The sequence below is a fragment of the Macaca nemestrina genome, chromosome 13, assembly GCF_043159975.1.
Source record: "Macaca nemestrina isolate mMacNem1 chromosome 13, mMacNem.hap1, whole genome shotgun sequence".
Lineage (NCBI taxonomy): Eukaryota > Metazoa > Chordata > Mammalia > Primates > Cercopithecidae > Macaca > Macaca nemestrina.
The window spans coordinates 73,073,383-73,093,092 of record NC_092137.1 but is presented as its reverse complement, the minus strand read 5'-3'; the positions used below and the strand labels follow the sequence as shown (position 1 = coordinate 73,093,092).

General features: G+C 37.3%; 1 protein-coding gene across 5 annotated transcripts in view; it reads left to right on the top strand.

The window, feature by feature from the left end:
• Nucleotides 1-19,710, top strand: part of LOC105465254 (exocyst complex component 6B) — a 676,825-nt gene that overhangs the window by 36,478 nt on the left and 620,637 nt on the right. Inside the window, exon 1 of one of the 5 annotated variants that reach the window (XM_071076904.1) lies at nt 10,147-10,167. The exons of the other annotated variants lie outside the window; for them this stretch is intronic. The gene's annotated coding sequence lies outside the window, so the exon portion shown is untranslated. Of the gene's footprint in view, nt 1-10,146; nt 10,168-19,710 lie in introns of those variants that run through there. 5 annotated transcript variants of the gene reach the window in all.

Here is a 19,710-nt window from a genome sequence, read left to right as displayed (position 1 = left end):
TCTGGGTAATATTCACCAAATCTCAGGATTACATTTGGGATTGTTTGACTGAAAATAAAGGTTATGTGACATTTACTTTGGTGAGCTCTGGTCACCCTAAAGTTAGGCAGTTACCATTTCAGAGCAGCTGATACTGTGTTAAGAGATCCATGTGACTGCCAGTTGGAGACTCATGTGACACATACTTAAGATGCCATAGTTAGAGAAACAGTGGTTTCGAAAAAGAGCTCCACATCAAACCAATTGGCAGATTATCTGTGTTTGATCAAAACTGAGCTGCTTCTGCAAGGGCAACTATTTAGCATGTGACAGGATGTTTGTATATGACAGTTAATGTGAGTGTACTGAACAACATGGCAATGATTAGCAAGGGGTAATTAGTTGTTTATAAATTAGTATTTATCTCTCATGAGCCCCAGTGGACACCTCTTTCCTGGATCGAGATTTAGAGCAGCTCCTGCTGGCATACCATGGCTTTGGTGGATGCTCAGTTATTTTCTCGACATACTCTTCTCTTCCCTTTTACTAATATGTCTCTACATACTATTTACCAGCTTTTTGCCCATGTCATACTTCCTACTCTGGATACAAATTATTTTGGCATCCTCTTTTCTTATATACCCTCTTCTATTTCAAGTCTGTACCTCCTCAGAGGCAAAAGGAGCGCATCAGTTGAGTTATCCCCCTTTAATTGTTTTTCCTGAAACTCTACCCAGTGACTTCCTCTTAAACATGTGTACCTCGCTAACCTGTTTGCAAGAAGTGTTCTTTTCACCATTTTCTACAGCTATGCTTACTTTTCAAGGCCTAGTTCAAATGTCATCTCTTTTTTCCCTGACTCCTCCAACTAGTTCAGTAGTTTATTTTATTTACTTCTAAAGACCATACCTGTTCATATCTCCATTATATAATTTATTACATTACTCTTAGTTGGTAGTTCTTCTTTCCTCTCAAGACTAAGCATTTTATCTTTCTATGAGTTTTATATTTGGAACCAATGCATGATAGTACGATTTGGGATTGGGGTAAGGGATAAGCCTTTATTTTATAAAGCTACTCTGCATTAAATGCAGCCTGTTCTTATTTAGGAAAGAGTGTGTATGAAAGTTGTGGGTCTGGAATTAGATTCTTGAAACACAATATTCACACTTGACATTTGGAAAGTCTTTGTATATTCTTTATGTACCCTTTGTTTATCCTTTGTGTAGATCTATGTTTGTTTGAAGACCACTGCCCTAAGAAATTTTTGTGCATTTCCCAAAATTCAGGTTACATGTAAAGGAAATGTTCACAGCACAAATGTACACAGTAGCTAAAACATGGAAACAGTTCAGATGTCCAAAAATAATATTATTGATAAATAAATTATAGTATGTTCATGCAGTAGAATGTTATACAACAATGAAAATGGATGAACCATAGGTAAGGCAGAACAACATGGATTGAGCTCCTTATTTACATAATATTGAAATAAACAGAACATAAAGGAATGCAATCCTCTGATTCCCTTTGTAAAATAGTTAAGAATAGGCAAAACCAATCAATATTATTTGTAGATGTATGCCTGTAGTAAAATATAAAGGAGAGCAAGAAAGTGGTTACCAGAAATGTTAAGGTAATGGTTTCCTGTGGGGGAAGGAACAAGCTAGTGATTGGAGAGAGATACCTGGTAGAGTAAAAGTAAAAATGATTTTGGTAACCAAGCAACTTTGGGCAAATTATCTCATTCATTAGCCTCAGCTTTTGGACTGTAAACTGGAATAATATAATCACCTAGTGAAAGTTGTAATCACACTTGACATTTGGAAAGTCTTTGTATATTCTTTATGTACCCTTTGTTTATCCTTTGTGTAGATCTGTGTTTGTTTGAAGACCACTGCCCTAAGAAATTTTTGTGCATTTCCCAAAATTCAGGTTACATGTAAAGGAAATGTTCACAGCACAAATGTACACAGTAGCTAAAACATGGAAACAGTTCAGATGTCCTATATAAAATGAGATAAACTATATAAAATACTTAGCTCAGTGACTAGCTCATAGTAAACAATAAGTGTACTATTTTCCTTATTATATTGTGTGTCTCATCATGCCTCAAAGCAGATGCTATAGGCTTTTGCTAGGAAGGATAAAATTTAAAAGTGGATGAAATCAAAGTAAGAAGAAAAGCTAGAAATGGTAAGGACAAGGAAACATTTGGATGCTGCTGATACTTTGTGTCATATGCCATGCTAATTGGGCATATTATTTTATTTAATCTTCAAAATAACCCCAAGGCTAGATTCAGTTACGAAAAGCAGAGTTAACTTATATCTTTTTGGCTTAGATGTCATTATCACCATTTCACAGCAGATTAGTTCTACACCTAGACAAAGGGTTCACAGTTCTATATCTAACAAGTGGCCAAGCTGGGATTTGAACAAAGATTTTTTTCACTGTGCTGTTATTAATGATTAAATTTGACTTGGAAGTTGTTGGAAAATAGTTCTTAGTCTGCATTCAGAATGCTCTCAGAAGTAATTATCTGAGATATATCTTGAGAAAGTTCTACTGAAGAACACTGGATTCTATCCACTTCCAGGGAGGTGCTCCATCATTCCATAGCTAGGCAACAGAACCTGGTTAAACTAATCCAGCTTATTCCGGGCATCTAGGATAAATTCTTTAACAGACCCCAGACTGAAATGCTGAAGCTTGGATTTTGAGAAATTATTTGGAATCTGTATTTCAGTGAATTCAAGATTACAGGCAAAAACTTATAGGGCTGGCTGCTGAATTATATTTCACATTGATTCATTACATGTTCACTGCCTTTGATGTTTTTTGTGGTGAGGCCAGATGTGATAGTTTGCAATCAGATTTACTATTTACTTGAAGGTTTAAAAAGATGACTTCATTAAAGATTGCTTATCCGCTAGGTGTTGTAGATACATATCCTTTGGGTATTGACTCCTTCCCAGCTCTCACATCGTTTGTTCTCACATCATTATTATTTGTTAATAAGCATTTATGTAGCCCTTGATTTTAAATTTATTTATATAATTTTTAGTTGGCATGTAATAATTGTACTTATTTATATATTTAGGTTTTTGAGACAGGGTCTCACTCTGTTGCTCAGGCTGGAGTGCAGTGGCACTGTCTTGGTTTGCCACAGCCTCAACCTCCTTCACTTAAGCCATCCTCCCAGTTCAACCTCTCAAATAGCGAGGACTACAGGAGTATGCCACTATGCCTGGCTAGTTTTGCTTATTTTTTTGTAACAACAAGGCCTCACTATGTTGCCCAGGCTGGTCTTGAACTCCACAGCTCAAGCAGTCCTCCTGCCTCAGCCTTGCAAAGTGCTGGGATTGCAGGCCCGAGCCAGAGCCACGACACCTGGCCAGGCGTACATATTTATAGGATACGGAGTGATATTTTGATGCATGTATATACTGTGTAATGATCAAATCAGGATAATTAGCATACCCATCATCTCAAACGTTTATCATTTCTTTGTGTTGTGAACATTCAAAATAGGATAACTACCAGCAGATGACAGTTATTGAAATTTCAATAATTTATTGAAAATATACACTAAATTATTGTTAACTATATTTACTCTGTAATGCCATAGAATACTGGAACTTATTCTTCCTATCTAGCTGTAATTTTGTATCCATATACCATGGCTCCCCATCCGCCCCTTCCCCGTTCTGTTCCCAGCCTCTAATAACCATAGTTGTACTCTCTACTTCTATGAGTTCAACTTTTTTAGCTCCCACATGCGAATGAGAACATGTGGTTTCAAATTTATTTTCAATAGGCCTATTTTCAGTTCAGAAGGTATGGTTAATATTGTTTTCTATTTTAGCATAAAGATATAGTTAAGTGGCTTGTTAAAAACCACCTAGAAAATTGTAGTGATATCAAGATTTATATTCCCTCTACTTGTTAATTCTAATACTAATGCCCTAGTCTAATTTTCTAGACTCTTATTTTGTTTTCTACCTAGCAGTTTGGGATTAAAATGTACTACTTTTGTCTTACCTCCTATATTACTTAAGAAAGGAGAAATGGATAATTTGTTTATATTTAACTTTAAAATTTTGGTTGCTCAGAGTAAGTTGAAAGCATAGCTTTTGTGGAACTGCTTCAGATTCTAGAAACTGGTTGTAAATGTCACCATCTTTACCTTATTTTAATTTTGTTCCCTGTGAAAGAGCATATTATAGATTTATTCTCCCTACAGTTGAAGTGTTGATGGAATACTAAATGCAGAATTCCTTTCTCGTTTCGATTTAGATGAAAAACCCTCACTTTTACCACTTGGGTTGTAGAAACTCACAACTTAGTGCTTCTGCATTACTATTTTAATTTTCATAGGTTTATGTGATTGTATTCAGTATTTTCCCTCTTATATTTAAAAATTTAAAGAATTATCTCACCAAAGGTTTCTACTGTTACCTTGGGTGGAAGTGTGTTTTGTGTTAGAGGCTGGGAATACCCCTATCAGAGGAATCCATTTCGACTTACTGTTAGCATGGGGATTTATGGCTGGCAGATGGGAATTCTTTTTCCTAGTCAGCCCTGTGCCATTTCTCTGAGTGTGGTAGCCTTATGGGGGCAACCTGTGAGCATCCAGGTAAATTGGTATAGGACTTGGTAAAATTTATGCATACAGGCAAAAAAATCAGAGCAGTTTTGTTTTCTATGACTTAGATGGTATAGACAGTAAATTATTTATTTTTCTGAACTCTGGGAGTGTTAGTCTATGAGTGTGTCAAGTTCCCCCCTGCCCTTTGCTGCCCAAACTTTTTATTAAGAAAAATCTCTTACTTGCAAAAAAATCAAAAGAACAATCCCCTAGATTCAATAATTAATTATTGACATTTTCCTATATTTACTTATCTATATACATTTTTCCTCTATATGTCAGATTGGTTTTTTATTGTATAGTTGCAAGAAAATTAAGTTTGGTGTCATCAGTTAGTAGTTATCCTAATTTTCACATTCTGCCTGAAAGGTAGAATATTTTGCCTTCTGAGTCATAAAAAGAACCAGTTTTGTTTCTGATCTGAACATTAATCATGATACAAACATATTCATGTAATCACACCCACCATTTAGGAAGTTGGGAGACACGGGTAAAATGAGGTGGGAGACTGATATTAATTCACATTTGACTCAGAGTTGTTGTCAAGAATGCCAGTGTCTCCAAGCTGTGCCCCAACAAACCACTACACATACCCAGCTTAGTCTCTTTCCTAAAGTTTTTCATCATACATTCCCTCAGGGTGGGGATAAAGTAGGTAGAGGAAGAGTCAAAAGAAATCAGCATTTATTGCTTGGAGCTAGATGTACCATGTATGTTAGCTCTTTGGATCATAATGATTGGCAGTCTGGGTAGGACTTGTCAATACTGTTTCTTAGAAGATAGTTGACAAAAGTCTTAGTTCCTTTGGGATTTTGGGAGGCTTGATAGTGCTAAGTACAGAACTTGTAATTATGTTTTGTGCTTTTGCTCATTCTAATAAAAAAAATGGAAAATTACAAGGGAAACCAGCTCAAATACAGCTGAATTTCACCACATCAGTGTTTTCAGAAGAGATGGTGCCAAACATGGCACCACACCCAGAGTGAGCTAGACACAGCCCCTGAAAGAACCTAAATCAGGAATTCAGTGGGGAAGTTGTGACTCAGTCCAGGATCCTAGAGAAAAAGCTGACATGAGGATCTTAGGAGAAAACTAGAGCAAAGAATGAGGTCATAATTTGTTCAGGTTCTGCCAGTGGTAGCACCAGGAATATGGGAGATTCTTTCTGTTTTTATCATTTCTAATTTTTTGAGACAGGCTTGCCCCCTTTTTTTCAGACTCTGTTGCCCAGGGTGGAGTGCAGTGGTGTGATTACCGCACACTTGCAGCTTCGACCTCCTGGGCTCACACAATCCTTCCACCTTAGCCTCTGGAGTAGCTGGGACTACAGGTGCATACCACCACACTTGGCTAATATTTTAAATTTTTTGTAGAGATGGAGTCTCACTCTGTTGCTCAGGCTGGTCTCAAACACTTGGACTCCAGTGATCCTTCTGGCTTGGCCTCCCAAAGTGCTGGGATTACAGGTGCACGCGACTGCACCAGACCCAGCCGGCAGATTCTTGATATTCCTGAAGGATATATGTTGTTAAGAACCCCAAATTCTGATACCTCATGGTTTGCAGGTAAAAAACAACGGCAAAAAAAGAACCCCACATTCCAGAATGTTGCTAATTGAAATTCTGATGCTGTGTCATTTGCTAGGCTCATGCAGAGGCTAAATGACTAGCCTTCACATTCAACTTCACACTTATATTTGTACTGAGTATTTTAAATAATAACAACAGTTAATGCTTATTTAGTACTTACTTTGTGCTATGCCCTATTTTAAGCAATTTTACATATTAAGTCATTTAATACAACAACCCTATGAGGCAGATGAGGAAACAAGATCAGAGAAGTTGAATAATACAGAAATAACAGGTAGACGAAGGAACTGGTATTTGAACCTAGAGAGTCTTTGTTCTTAACTATTATGCTATCTGAAAATCACTGAACTATGTCAGGTAAGAACACTATGAGGTAGGCATTATCTCATCCCTTTTGTAAATTATTTCTTTAAGGTCATGCTTGAATAGTAAAAGTGTGGATACCAAGTATTAAAAAAAGTATTTTATTCATGTCTCTCTTACCGAGTTCTGATAGCTGAATGGGTCTTCCTTTTAGTCTATTTAATTTGTAGTGTCATGTCTTAGAAGTTAGACCAGTTCTGGCCTGGGCAACATGGTGAAACCCCATCTCTGCAAGAAAAAAAAATATACACAAAACATTAGCTGGGCATGGTGGCATGTGCCTGTAGTCCTAGCTATTTGGGAGGCTGAGGTAAGAGGATCACCTGCAGTGAGTTCTGATTGTACCACTGCACTCCAACCTGGGCAGCAGAGACCCTGTCTCAAACAAACAAACAAACAAACAAACAAACAAACAAAAAAAGAAATTAGACCAGTAATCTCTTTCTGTGTCTTAATTAAAACCTTCTTGAAATTTATGTCATATTTAAAAGTAAGTTATAATCTTAAACTTTCCTTAAAGCTATCTTTTATGGAAAATCAGAAGAAAAAAAAGAAAAAGATAAAGAAAACCCTGAGGCTGGGCACTGTGGCTCACACCTGTAATCCCAGCACTTTGGGAGGCTGAGGAGGGCAGATCATTTGAGGTCAGGAGTTTGAGACCAGCCTAGCCAACATGGTGAAACCCTGTCTCTACTAAAAAAATACAAAAGTGGCCCACGCCTGTAATCTCAGCTACTTGGAAAGCTGAGGTGGAGGAATTGCTTGAACCCGGGAGGTGGAGGTTGCAGTGAGCCGAGATTGCACCACCGCACTCCAGCCTGGGCGACAGAGTGAGACTCTGTCTCAAAATAAATAAATAAATAAATAAATAAATAAATAAATAAATAAATAAATAAAATAAAATAAAACCCTGGGGATTTAGATGACTTTTTAAAGGTTTTCTGAGATGAATTCATACTTGGTGCCAGTTGAGGGAATCACTTTCCAATAATATGTAATATATTTAAAGTTGTTAGGTGGTTGTTTTGGCTTATAGTTCATTGTGAGATTTCTTTGTGATCAGATTGCTTCTCTTGTATCTATATTTGTTTTTTCTTAGTTCCTATAGTTCATAAGCCATACAATTTGGCATTTAAATTAAGGCAATTCAGTGTCGATGTCATCAACAATTCCCCATTGTGATTGCCCTAATTAAGTTCTCACTGTTTTTCACTTGGACAACACACTCCTTACTAGTGTCTCTGTTTCATTTTTTATAATTTTTTCAACAAATGCATTACTTAAGATGGTCTACTATGTGTGAAATGCTGTGCTCAGCACTGAGTGCATCAGTAAATAAGACAGACATGGCGATTGCCCTAGTAGAGTATATAGACTACTTGTCAGCCCATTTTCCATACTATTGCCATAAACTTACAAAAAAATCCAGATCAGATCTTTGCTGGTTCTTTTTTGCCTACCATGTAGGCTCTTTATAGTCAGGTTTTAGCATACCCTAACAGTTCAAATAACTTCTTCAATGAGGGCAGTTTTGGTATTTCTGTAGAAGCAGAAACAATTATTTTCTTGATCCTAGTTCTCATAGCATTTAATAAAAATCATCAACATAGTACCAGTGACATTGCATTATGTAGTTGTTTATATTAGTCACCTCTGATAGTTTTTGAAGTTTTTAAAAGGAGGGATAGTATTTTGTTCATTATTTTTTTATCCTCAGTGTGGATACAGTATCTGGAATGTAAATCCTCAATAAGTGTTTGAATTATGGTACAGTTTTTGTACTTGCTATCATTTCATGTGTGCATGTCTTGTTTCTCCAACTTCTAGGTCACAGACTGTCATATAATTTCTTTGTATTTCTTCTGGCATCCATGTTGGTATAGAGGACATAATCTAACCCTAAATAAATATTTATTCATTGTTACGATTCTTTCAATATTTTCTGTATATTAACTTTCATTGTTTAGAAAAGCATACCTTGCTCCCTTGTTTTGTAGAATGTCTTACTTCAATTTTTTATTTTATTTTATTTTTAGTGAAGACAAGGTCTTGCTGTCTTGCCCAGGTTGATCTCAAACTCCTGGACTTAAGCCATTCTCCTGTCTTGGCCTCCCAAAGAGCTAGGATTACAGGTGTGAGCCACCATGCCCAGCCCTGCATTCAGTTTTATAAGGGAAGCAGAGCATAAAAATTTAGAAAATTTGCAGCCTGGCTATGTAATAGAAAAGAAAAACCCATTTTCTGGGGAGAAATTTAAGCCAGCTGCAGAAATTTGGATAAGTATCAAGGGGCCTAATGTTAATCCCCAAGACTTTGGGGAAAATGTCTCCAGGCAGCCCCTCCCATCACAGGCCCGGAGGCCCAGGAGAAAAATGTGGTTTTGTGGGCTGAACCCAGAGTCCCTGTGCTGTGTGCAGCCTAGGGATTTGGTGCCCTGGTTCCCAGCTGCTCCAGCTGTGGCTGAAAGGGGCCAATGTGCAGCTTGGGCTGTGGCTTCAGAGGGTGCAAGCCCCAAGCCTTGGCAGCTTCTATGTGGTGTTGAGCATGTGGGTTCACAGACGTTAAGAATTGAGGTTTAGGAACCTCCGCCTAGATTTCAGAAGATGTATGGAAGCGCCTGGATGTCCAGGCAAAAGTTTGCTGGAGGGGTGGGTCCCTCATCAAGAACCTCTGCTAGGGCAGTGCAGAAGGGAAATATGGGGATGGAGCCCCGACTCAGAGTCCCTACTGGAGCACTGCTTAGTGGAGCTGCAAGAAGAAGGCCACTGTCCTCCAGACCCCAGAATGATAGATCCACTGACAGCTTGCACTGTGTGCCTGAAAAAGCTGCAGACACTCAATGCTAGCCCATGAAAGCAGCTGAGAGGGAGGCTGTACCCTGCAAAGCCACAGGGGCGGAGCTGTCCAAGACTATGGGAACTTACCTTTCACATCAGCGTGACTTGGATGTGAGACCTGGAGTCAAAGGAGATAATTTTGGAGCTTTAAAATTTGACTGCCCCCTGGATTTTGGACTTGCATGGGCCCTGTAGCCCCTTTGCTTTGGCCAATTTCTCCCATTTGGAATGGCTGCATTTACCCAATATCTGTATCCCCATTGTATCTAGGAAGTAACTAACTTGCTTTTGATTTTACAGGCTCATAGGTGGGGGGGACTTGCCTTGTCTCAGATGAGACTTTGGACTATAGACTTTTGGGTTAATGCTGAAATGAGTAAAGACTTTGGGGGACTGTTGGGAAGGCATAATTGGTTTTGAAATGTGAGGACATGAGATTTAAAGGGAGCAGGGGTGGAATGACATGGTTTGCCTGTGTCCCCACCCAAATCTCAACTTCAGTTGTATCTCCCGGAATTCCCATGTGTTGTGGGAGGGACCCGGGAGGCACCCAGGGGGAGGTAATTGAATCATGGTGTATGGTCTTTCCTGTGCTATTCTCATGATAGTGAATAAGTCTCACGAGATCTGATGGGTTTATCAGGGTTTTCTGCTTTTGCTTCTTCCTCATTTTCTGTTGCCGCCACCATATAAGAAGTGCCCTTCACCTGCCACCATGATTCTGAGGCCTCCCCAGCCATGTGGAACTGTAAGTCCAATTAAACCTTTTTCTTTCAAGTCTTGGGTATGTCTTTATCAGCTGTGTGAAAATGGACTAATACACTACCCAAAACAATCTACAGATTCAATGCAATCCTTATCAAAGTATCAATGTCATTTTTCATATAAATAGAAAAAACAATTCTGAAATTCATGTGGAACCAAAAATGAACCCAAATAGCCAAATCAATTCTGAACAAAAAGAACAAAGCTAGAGGCATCACACTGCCTGATTTTAAAATATATTACTAGGCAATAATAACCAAAACAGCGTGGTATTCATATAAAAATAGACATATAGACCAATGGAGAAGAATTCAGAACCCAGAAATAAATTCACATACTTACAGCTAACTGATTTTTGACAAAGGCACCCAAAGCAGACATCGGGAAAAGGATATCCTCTTTAATCAATAGTGCTGGGAACACTGGATATCCAGATGCAGAAGAATGAAACTGGACTCCCTCACTGTTTACAAAAATCAACTCAAGAAGGATTTAACATAAACATTAAACATAAGACCTGAAACTATAAAGCAACTGGAAGAAAACATAGAGGCAACACTCCAGGACATTGGTCTAAGCAAAGATTTTATGGCTAAGATCTCAAAGTACGGGTAACAAAACAAAAAATAGACAAATGGGAATATACTAAACTAAGAAGCTTCTGCACAGCAAAGGAAATGGTCAACTGTGAAGAGACAACCTGTTGAGTGGGAGAAAATATTTGCAACTCTTCATCCAATAAGGGATAATATCCAGACTATATAGGGAATCCAAACAACAGGAAAAAAATCTCCACAATTATTCTCATTAAAAGTGGGCAAAGGACATGGATAGACATTTCTCGAAAGGAGACATAGAAATGACCAACAGGGGCTGGGTGCAGTGGCTTACTCCTATAATCTCAGCACTTTGGGAGGCCGAGGTGGGCAGATCACGAGGTCAGGAATTCGAGACCAGCCTGACCAACATGGTGAAACCCCGTCTCTACTAAAAATACAAAAATTAACTGGGCATGGTGGTGTCCCAGTGGTGTCCCATTGTCCCAGCTACTCAGGAGGCTGAGGCAGGAGAATCACTTGAACCCAGAAGGCGAAGGTTGCAGTGAGCCGAGATCGCGCCACTGCACTCCAGCCTGGGTGACAGAGCGAGACTCCATCTCAAAAAAAAAGAAAAGAAAAAGAAAAAGAAATGACCAACAGGTGTGTTAAAAATGCTCAACACCACTAATCATCAGGGAAATGCAATCAAAACCATGGATATATTTTACCCTAGGTAGAATGGCTATTATTAAAAAGACAACAACAACAACAACAACAACAACAAAAAACATATATTAGAAAGGGTATGGAGTAAAGGGAACTTTTATACACTTTCTTGTGAATGTAAATTAGTATAGCCACTATGGAAAACAGTATGGAGGTTTCTCAAAAATAGAACTCTCATGTGATCCAGCAGTCCCACTACAGTGTATTTATTGGAAGGAAAAGAAGCCAGTATATCAGAGCGATACTTGCACTTCCATGCAAACATAGCAAAGCTACAGAATCAACCTAAGTGCCTATCAATGGATGAATGGATGAAGAAAACGAGGTATACACAATGGAATACTGTTCAATTGCAGAAGAAAATGAAATCATGTCATTTGCAGCAATGTGGATGGAATTGGATGTCATTTTGTTGAGTGAATTAAGCCCAGGCCCAGAAAGACAAATATCACATGTTGTCACTCATATGTGGGAACTAAAAACATTAATCTGGAGGTAGAGAATAGAATGATAGATACCAGAGGAGTGGGAGGGTGGGGGTGTGGGAGGGAATAAAAATAAACTGGTTAATGGGTACCGATATATAGTTAGATGGAATAAGTTTTAATGTTCTATAGCAGAGTAGCGTGATTATAGTTAACAATGATGTATTGTCTGTTTAAAAATAGCTAGAACAGACGACTTGAAATTTTCCCAACATACGGGAATGATTAATACTTGAGGTGATCGACACCTTAAGTATCCTGACTTACTCATTACACAGTCTATACATGTAACAAAATATCACACATTTCCCACAAATATGTAGAAATATTTGTATCAATAAAATAATTTTAAAAAATAAAAAAGAAAAGGTAACTCTAAGCCAAAAAGAAATTATGAGATGCAGAATCCTTGGAGATGGTGATATTTGAACTCAGTCTTGAGGAATGGCTAGGATTTGGATTTGTAGATAAAGGAGATTTAGGCATTCTATAATAGTAGGGAAGAAACAAGAAAAGGTCAAGAAAATATACTTTGTGATGTTGTTAGGATTATATACTCAATTTTTTTTTTTTTGAGACTAAATCTTGCTCTGTTGCCCAGGTTGGAGTGCAGTGGTTTGATCTTGGCTTACTGCAACCTCTGCTTCCCGGGTTCAAGTGATTCTCCTGCCTCAGCGTCCCGAGTAGCTGGGATTACAGGTGCGCACCACCATGCACAGCTAATTTTTTGTATTTTTAGTAGAGATGGGGTATCACCATGTTGGCCAGGCTTGTCTCGAACTCCTGACCTCAAATGATCCTCCCGCCTCGGCCTCCCAAAGTTCTGGGATTACAGGTGCAAACCACTGCGCCCAGCCTATATACTCAATATTTCTTTTTCCCTTCCAGGTACATATAATTGCATGTCCTTTCTCCTTGGAAGTTACTTGTGGCCGTATGATTTATTTTGACCAATCATATATGAGTTGAAGTCATATGAGTCACTTCCAAGTGGAAGTTTTAAGAGTCTCTAATTTTCTTACTGTGCTTTTCCTCTGTCACAGTGACCTGCAGTGCTCTGGCAAACTGGCATGCAGGCCACATGCGATCTGTTGCCAATTTTTGTCAATGCAATTTTATTGAAACATAGCCATACTCATTTGTTTATGTATTGTCTTTGGCAGCTTTTGCACTACAACAGCAAAATTGAATTGCTGTGATAGATGCCATATGTCCCATAAAGCTGAAAATAGTTACTTTGTGGCTATTTACAGAAAAAGTTTACTGACTGTAGATAATTGGCTGCTTCTCAGAGTGAGGACATTGTAGAGGAGAGCCTCATACTGACCCACGATGGACTCACATCATCAGCAAGAAAGAAATCTTTGTTGTTTTAAGCCACTGAAATTTTGAGGTTGGTTGTTATAGTAGCATAATCTAGTCTATCCTGGCAATTAGACTGTTTATAGGATTAAAAAAATCAGTTTGCTCAGAGAGGAGAAAACCTTGTGGAGAGGAACAGTATGAAGAAAAAATGGATAGAAAGGTTAGGGTAAGATTGGGAAAGTACTAGACTGTTAAGCTCAGAAATTTAGATTTTATTTAGAATCTTCAATATGGATTCAGGACTTGGTATCTTTTTCAAGGGACAGAAGAATAGCATGGCCAGAACTTTATGACAAAAAGATTAAACTACCAATGGTTATATTAATAGGAACATTGGGAGTAGTAATTTAGTTAGGAATTTCATCACTTATAAACACAAAATAAAAATAAAACCCCCTGAAAACCCAATTTAAAAGGAGTTTTTTTTTTCTTAGTGTAACAAGTTACAAAAACAACCTAACAAGGACTTCCTTATCCTTTTTAATGCTTAATAGCAACCTCAGATTTTCTGTAATTTGAGCTGTTACACAGGGGAGGAAATATCATTGTAAAGGGAATTGTTATAGCTGCTATTGAATTCTTTGTTTACTTTGACTTCCTCTTTTTTAGATAAAGCAAGCACATCATATACTGTCATCTACTCAGTGAAATTTGGTGTCAGATAGCCTAAGGTAGTATTATAAAATGAAAAACAGTCACTTTAGAATTAGGTTCTACTCCATGTCCTGTTGATTAATCTGCTGTGTGTAGTGTGTATTGAAGGAAACCTTTGTCAGCTTGCCAAGTTACATGAATGCAACTAAGAGTATATAACAACTCTTCAAGATTTAGATAAAATATTTTAGGGCACAGAATACTTCAGGTTTTTTAATGCAGTTTTGTTCTACCTGTACTGTTCTGAAGATAAATAGAAGGAAAAAATAGAACAATAGTAACAAAAAATGCTGAAAAAATCTCTGTATAATCAGGTTATTTTATAGTGTTAGAGCTTGTTCTTTTAGTCCTGTTTTGCTCTGCTGGAAGGAATGATTTCTTGTTTTGATTTTATCGTCATAAGGGCATTTGGAAATTTAGAAAATTCATTGTATTGTAGGTATGTTTTTATTGTTTAGTAAGCTATTATTATTTCTTTTATTTTGGAGTTTATATGTTAATAATAGAAAATGTTATGAAGATCATTTTAAAAAAGATATAAGCAGCATACAAATATTTCTTTGCCTTTTTTCCAGATTATGAAACTAATACCTGTAGTGGTTGGGACTCTTTGGTTGCAAGTGACAGAAACTCAGTGTGAATTAACTTAAACAAAAAAGTTTAAGTTACACCAAGCATCTGAAAACATAGGGTCAAGTTGGTGTTAGGTCAGACTGTAAGAAAGGATTTTTGTATTGACCAGAAAGTCTCTTCTCTTTTTCAGACTTGCCTTTTTCTCCATTGTCTTCATCTTGTCCTAAAATTGAATTTTCTCATGAAGCAAGGGGCATACACCAGCAACTTTAGGCATCTATTATAATATCTCTAGACTAAAGAGGAAAAGGACTTTTTTTTTTCTTTTTTTTGGTCAGCTTCAGTTATTATAATCTTAGGAAAATGATCTGATTTTCCACCCCTAAGACAATAGTCTAATTCTTACGTGTTCTGGGACCTGGGATGTTATGCTTGGCCCAAACTTAGTCCCCTGTTTCATTTTATGGCTGTGGGGTGTGGAGTGTGTGGTCTTTTGCCAGATAGCATTGATGTGGGGCCTGGGGTCTGACCAAAATAGTTGCCACTATAATGCTTATTGATGTAAATATGGAAATATTTAGAAAAACCTAAAACAGAGCAAAACTATTCATAAACTTATTATTTTAGCATATTTGCTTGATAATTTTTTTACATTTTGAACGTTTTCTATGTCGTTGAAACACACATGCACACACATGTGCATATATAAAAAATTTGTGTATGTATAACATAAATGTATTTATGATGTTGCATAATGTTATGTCTATTTTGTATGGGGGCAGCAAGTTATAATATGTACATTTATATAATATATATAATATAGTGGCAGATAGAGAAATGGATGAATGTGGGATTCTGAGTTTTTATACTTTCTCTGTAATCATGGCTCTACTCACTAGCTTTGTAACTTGGACAAATAATTTATCTTGCCTGTGATTCTGTTTCTTTGTGCAATGAAGGTAATACTGTCACCCTGTATCATGGGTATAGTTTTGGGGTTTAGCAAGATAATAAGTGAAAAGTGTTTAGAACAGTCCTTTATAAGTAGTATACATGAAATAAACATTTGCTGTTGTTTTTATAAATACTATAATATTTATGTTATACTATATATACTATATGGACATATTCACTGTATATGTTAATATTGTATTAACATACAGACAGGTACATGCACATGTTATGTTGTATCCTGCTTTTTTTTTTTTAAACTAATATGTTTGTTTGCTCTACTATGTTTTTTAGAAAATTAACAACCCTAAAGAAAATACATTTTAGAACTCCTTGGTGATCTTAACTTTCCTCTGAGGCATGACATTTTGGGAAAAGCTTTACTCGTATATGATAGCCTTTACTCCAAAGGAGTGAAGTCTTTAGAAAGAATGGGAGATGACTAATAGCAAATCTTAGTCATGATTTGTAGTCGTTGGCTTGAATGTGTTTGTCAGATTAGTACATCCCTTTCCTGAACTGAAAGGATAACTGCTTGGCACAAACAGGCTAAAGGTCAACCAGGGCCTCCTCACCAGTGTATGAAATGGTAATTTTTTGGTAACTCGTCTACAGCACATTTGTTCCTACCTATGCAGGCACTAAAGAGTTGATTCTGTTTCTGTTGTAAACAGTACATTATTCTAGAAGGAGCAGTATGCAGAACAGGGTTTGAGTACTAGTTTTCTGAACCTTTAAAATAGAAGTAATAATGTCCATTTTTTTCTTGCAGCTATTTTTGGCTTGAAGCTTGTTTTGTTTAGTTTTAGCTCTCCTTTGGTTTGTCCAGTTAATATTATTTTGGTTATTGTTTGCTTAGAATATCTTTTTCCATCCTTTCACTTTCAACCTATTTCTATCTTGGGATCTAAAATGAGTCTTTTATACATGACGTGTAGTTGGATCATGTTGTTACTATTTTTTTTTTTTTTTGAGACGGAGTCTCGCTCTGTCACCCAGGCTGGAGTGCAGTGGCGCGATCTCGGCTCACTGCAAGCTCCGCCTCCCGGGTTCACGCCATTCTCCTGCCTCAGCCTCCCGAGTAGCTGGGACTACAGGCGCCCACAACCGCGCCCGGCTAATTTTTTGTATTTTTAGTAGAGACGGGGTTTCACCGTGGTCTCGATCTCCTGACCTTGTGATCCGCCCGCCTCGGCCTCCCAAAGTGCTGGGATTACAGGCGTGAGCCACCGCGCCCGGCCGTTGTTACTATTTTTAAAAAGTCCATCATGTCAAAGAAAACAAACAAACGGCAGCAAAAAAGCTCATCATGTCAATCTTTGCCTTTTAATTGGAGAGTTTAGTCCATTTTCATTCATTGTAATTACTGATAGGGAACGGCTTACTTTTGCCATTTTGCTATTTATTTTGTGTATCTTCTGTATTTTTCATTCCTTGTTTTTTCCATTATTGCCTTATTTTGTGTTAGATAGGCATTTTCTAGTGTACCAGTTTGATTCATTCATTTATAAACTATAAATTTTAACTTATTTTCTTCGTGATTTTTCTGGGGGTTACAATTAACATCTTAATTTATGAATATCTGGTTGGATACTAATTTAGTTTCAATAGTATACAAAATCTTTGTTACTATATAACTCCATTTGTCCTTTTTGTTGTCATAAATTACGTATTTATACAATGTATGCTCATCAACAGGGACACGTATTTTTTTATGCAGTCTTTTAAATCATATAGGAAAAAGGAGGAGGTACGAATTAGAAATTCAATAATATTGACTTTTGTATTTACCTATGTAGTTATCCTTTAACAGTGTTCTTTATTTGTATGGATTTGAGTTACCATTTAGTGTTTTTTCTTTCCAGCCTGAGAGACTTGCTTTAGTGCTTCCTATAGGGCAGGTTTACTAATGACAGAGTCTCAGTTTTTGTTTATCTGGGGATATCTTAATTTCTTTTTCATTTTGGAGGATAGTTTTGCCAGATAATGAATTTTTGCTTAATGGTTTTTTCCTTTCAACGTTTTACAAATTTAAATAAAAAATATTTAAAATAACATTTTAAATATGTTATCTCACTGTCTTCTGGTCTCCATGGTTTCTGATGAGAAATTTGCTGTTCATCTTATTGAGGATCCTTAATACACAATGAGTTGCTTCTCTCATTGGTTTCAAGAGTCTCAAGAGTCTGCTTTTCTTTTTTTAAGACAGTCTCACTCTATTGCCCAGGCTGGAGTGCAGTGGCGCAAGGATCTTGGCTCACTGCAACCTCTGCCTCCCAGGTTCAAGTGATTCTCCTGCCTTAGCTTCCCAAGTAGCTGGGATTATAGGCATGCACCACCATGCCCAGCTAATTTTTGTAATTTTAGTAGAGATGGGGTTTCACCATGTTGGCCAGACTGATCTTGAACTCCTGACCTTAGGTGATCCTCCCGCCTCAGCCTCCCAAAGTGCTGGCATTACAGTCATGAGCCACTGCACCCGGCCTGTCTTGTATTTTGACAGTTTGATTATAATGTGCCTTGCTGTGGATGTTTGTGAGTTTATTCTACTTGGAGTTTGTTGAACTTCCTGGAAGTATGTATTCATATTCTTCATCAGATTTAGGAAGTTTTTGGTCATTACTTCTACAAATATTCTTCCAACTTCTTTCTCTTTCTCTCCTTTCCTTTTGGAACTACTATTATATAATGTATGTTATATATGTATTATGTCCCAGATATTCATCTTGTATTAACTTTTATAAATGCATCTCCCCATTTTGGTGTTTATTTTTTCACCTAATTCATATTGCAAATTCTTATACAGAAACTTAACTCTTTTTTTTTCTTTTTCGAGACCTGGCTCTCTCACCCAGGCTGGAGCACAGTGGCATGGCATGATCCCGGCTCACTCAACCTCCGACTCAGGGGCTCAAGTGATCCTCCCATCTCAGCCTCCTGAGTAGCTGGGACTACAGGTGTGCACCACCATGCCTGGCTAATTTTTGTATTGTTTGTAGAGATGAGGTTTCTCCATGTTGCCCAGGCTACTCTCGAATTCCTGAGCTAAAAAAATCTGCCCACATTGGCCTCCCAAAGTGCTGGGATTATAGGTGTGAGCCACCCCTCCTGGCCAGAAGGTTAACATTTTATTGTAGTAAAATCAACCAGTCTTTTTCTTTGTGGCTTCTGAATATGATATCTTGCTTAGAAGGGTCTTCATTACCTTAAAAGTATAAAAATATTATTCTGAATTCTCTTTAGATATGTAGTATTGATTTCTTAATTGAAATTTTTGCTGAGATAATTGCAGTTTCACATACAGTTATAAGAAATTATATATGTAAGTATATATATGTATGTGTATATGTGTATTTATCTCTATATGTTTTTATTGCCTGCTCTACACTGATATAATTTATAAGAAATTATAGAGAGACTCCAAGTACCCTTACTTAATTCCCCTCAGCAACATTTTGCAAAACAATGCTATAATATCAAACCAAGATATTGACATTGATATAATTCACCTACATTATTCAGATTTCTACAGTTTTACTATAGGCATTTGTGTGTATGCATTTAGTTCTGTACAATTTTATCTCATGTTGGTATATGTATTCACCACCACAGTCAATATATTGAACTGTTTCATCACTATAATGATTGCTGTGGTACTTTTTTATTTTATTTTATTTTATTTTATTTATTTATTTATTTTTTTGAGATGGAGTCTCGCTCTGTCACCCGGGCTGGAGTGCAGTGGCCGGATCTCAGCTCACTGCAAGCTCTGTCTCCTGGGTTCACGCCATTCTCCTGCCTCAGCCTCCCGAGTAGCTGGGACTACAGGCGCCCACCACCTCGCTGGGCTAGTTTTTTGTATTTTTTAGTAGAGATGGGGTTTCACCGGGTTAGCCAGGATGGTCTCGATCTCCTGACCTCGTTGTGGTACCTTTTTATAATCATATCCACTTCCCTGCTTCCCCATCACTAATTCTGCCAACCACTGTCTCCATTGTTAAAGTTCTGTCATTACAAAATTGCTGTATAAATGAGGTCATATGTTGTAACCTTTTGGTATTATTTTTTCTTTTTCTCAGCGTAATTCTCTGGAGATTCATTTGTTGTGAGCATAAATTGTTTATTACTTTTTTTGTTGAATAGTACTCCATGATATTGTTGTACCACAGTTTATTAACCATTTACCTGTTGAACACCTGGGCTGTTTCTTGTTTTGGGCTGTGGCATAATAAT